Genomic DNA, 3,535 nt, shown 5'->3' with positions numbered 1-3,535 from the left:
GTCGGGTAGTCTGACCTGAAGAGGTCGGTCGCTTTATCGCCAATCATCCCGGGTCGGGTAGCTCGACCCAGGGTATGAACAGAAACCGAGCAGCAAAGAAAACGCATCGCAAAAATAACCTAAGTCATAGGAACTCAATAAATAAATAAAAATTGATTATAAGGAATACCAAAAAGAGATTGAAAAACCTATTAAAAGTGCCAAAGCAAAAGACTGTCCCAAGTTCTTAAAGAAAAAAGAAACTTAAAAGAAAGGACAGTCGGCCAAGAAAAAGGGTTTTCAGATCAAAGGGGTTTTCCAAAAACCTAAAATCAGAAAAGCATGCACACAAACAGACAAAGAAAGGTAACTTAAACCCTTATCCAAAAAAGGGGGTATTTTTTGTTAACTTAAACCCTTATCCAAAAAAGGGTATTTCTAAAATATTTTGTTTACGGCCTTAAAAGGCCAAGAAATGTGTCAGCAGACCATCACCACAAATATAAAAATAAATAGTTTAAAAATGAGGGGACCCACAGGCCGGGCCCCTATATAGCCACAATCAATTTTTCAAAGTTCATTGCCACCAGAGCCGAGAGGAGTAGTCGGAGCACCACTGGAGTTAGGAAGAGCGCCATCAGGACCAGGGAGGGAAGTGTCCATAGGAGAAGGAGTGGAGGTTCCCGGAGCCTTCGAGGAACTCGAAGCATCCTTAGGTCGGGGAGGAGACTCCATTATCCTCTGCCCCCGAGTCTTCAAATCCGATTCGGTAACATATTGGGGAGAGGGAGGAGAGACTATAGCCCGATCAATAACGACCTTGTCAGGATCCAAGGGAGAGAGATCTAAGTCGGGAGCAAGAACTCCGACTTGTTCCTTAAAGATCCTCCAGGCTTCCTCGGCCTCATCAGCAATGGAGTCCTCCAACTCGGTATAAGCCTCCCGAGCTCTCACCAAATCCCTCTTCACCACCACGAGATCCTCAAACAGACTCGAATAACTCTCCTGCGCCTTCAGCCTCAGGCCCTCCTCCATGTTGCACCGAGCCTACAACTTCCGCTCACTCTCCTGAAGGCCATCCCTTTCCTCCTTCAATTTGGCGACCTCCTCCCTCAGCGCCTTCTCATGCTCCTGATACATGAGAAGCCTCCCCTCCAGCTCTTCAACCCTCGAGGATGAACCCAGAGAGCTAAGAGGAGTCTTCTCAAAAATATCAAGGAACTCCGTGCACACCCCCAGCGCCCTGATACTCTCCTGAGCCAGAATAGTAAGGTGGTTCCGAATAGAAACATCATCCATACCTATACGGGTATGAGGATAGATGTACTTTCGAACAAACTGAGGCGCATCCACTTTAGCCTCACCTTCAAAAGAAGAGCTAGACTCAAGAGTCTTGTGCTTCTTCTTTTTTGGCTCAGGGGAAGATCGGGGAGGAGGAGACGGCTGAGAAGAAGCCGAGGAAGGAATAACAATAGGTCGGGAAGGGGTCCCCAAATTGTGAGAAAGGGGGAGGAGAAGGAAGAGGAGAGTTAGTTACCCTGGCGCCACCAACTCTGGCGCGGGATCTCTCCTTGGCCTCCTGAACTCGCTGGTAAGACTCCCTGGAATTCTTCTTCGCCATCTCTGTACAAAACAATAGGTAGCCAAAGTCAGCAAAACAAGTCGGAAGAAACGAAGTCAGAAAATATAAACAAACCAAAAGCTACCTAATTGTGTCTGGACAAAGGACGGAGCCCCCTGGAGAAATTTTTTGGTATCCAGATAGGGGCCCTCCCCCACACTTCTCGGAGGAACCCCACAATGGCTGCCTCCACTTCTTCCAGGTCATCCAAACTATATTTCTCACATGGGGAGGCCTCTAACCAGTACAGAGGAAAGCGAGGAGAAGAACTCTCATCCAGGAAAAAGGGGTGGTGACCCTCTACAGCTTGAACTTTGAAAAAATAATTTTTAAAGTCATGGAAGGATTCATCAAAAAGGGTGAAGACTCTCCGACCTTGTATAGCTCGGAAAGACACCCATTGCTGCTTGTTGTTTTGCCCACTAAAGGGCTTCGTCATGTGGAAAAGGAAAAAGAAAATCCTCAAAGAAGTCGGAAAGTCTAAGACATGGCTGATAAACTGGTAAATTTTTAGGAAACCCCAGGAATTGGGGTGAAGCTGGGTAGGAGCAACACGGCAGTGACGTAAAACAGCAATTTCGAAATCAGAAAAAGGGAGAAAAATGCCCAGGCGACTGATCATACTATCATACATATAGAAGAAATGAGGAGCCGCCTCAGACGCCCTCCCGAAACAAACCCGATCTTCCGGACCCGGGGCAAGAAGTTCATACTTGGGCTCATCCTCATCAGAGGTGCAGAACCTATGATGAGTGCGAAGGTTGATGATAAAATCGGTATCAACAAAAGGTTCTTCCCCCAGAACCGTGACATCCACCCACTGAGCCAGAATTTCTATGGAAGACATTTTTTCCTAAAAAGGATTAGTGAAACCTACAAAGGAAAAAAGAAAAAGAATAAAAAATAGGGTCTCTAAGGGGATCAAACAGAAGCCTACTCTCCTCTCTAAAATAAAGACATGCAAATAAAAGCATTTCGTAAAAAGAAAGTAAAGAAAAACTAACCTTTGCTTGGGGAAGGATAGGGGTAGAGAAAGAAAAATCCCTTCGAGCACAAGTTTCTTACGAACAGGGGAGAAGAAGTGTAAAAGTTTTCAGAAACGAAACAAGGAAAAAGAGGGAAAAGTATTTATAAAGACGTTGGGGGAATAATGGTAAAAGCGGAAGCCGTCATTTAAAGATAGGCACCATTTCCAATGTAACTGACCCCGCGTATGAATACACAAATCCCTAACGGACGCGACATTTGATTAGACGCGACTGTTTAGAATTTTTAAAACACGTCGGTTCTGAAACATCATATCGTTTCCTCATCAGGTCGGCTACAGCCCTGAGTTAAATACTCGACCACAATTCTTAAAAGAAATTGGGCTCGAGTAGGGGCACTGTTCATACCCTGCCCCAACGCTAAGGCCCAGGTCCAAACGAAAGACCCAATCCAAACGATAGACCCAATCCAAATGATTGAGCCTCACCCCACGCCGACCTTCCCCTAAAGAAGTCGGTTCCAGCCACGTCTTGCTCTAAAAGAAGTCGGGGACGAGAGTTAGCTGGCAGATAAACACTCATTCAAATGGGTAACTGCCCCTAAAATCTCTCAACCCACTTCCAAGAGCCATATCCCAACTCCCCTAAGATAAAGGGACGGTTATCCACCTTAAAAGGTGGAACTACTTCAACGATGGTTATTGGTTCACCACTATAAGTACACTGACACCCCTCAGGTATCTCTAAGTCCCAATACTCTCTAGACCTGCTCACACCCTTGCTGACTTAGGCATCGGAGTGTCTTTGCAGGTACCACCCCCCATTCGTTCATACTCACAAGTCGGACGAAGGCCCCCAAGACGCGAACCCGCTCAAAGGCTTCCTTTCTCAGACGATTGGGCTAACCCAGCGAGTCCAGCCCAATAATCTCCGGTTACCCAACGTAACA

The sequence above is a fragment of the Arachis ipaensis genome, chromosome B03, assembly GCF_000816755.2.
Source record: "Arachis ipaensis cultivar K30076 chromosome B03, Araip1.1, whole genome shotgun sequence".
Taxonomy (NCBI): domain Eukaryota; kingdom Viridiplantae; phylum Streptophyta; class Magnoliopsida; order Fabales; family Fabaceae; genus Arachis; species Arachis ipaensis.
This window is presented reverse-complemented; position numbering follows the sequence as displayed.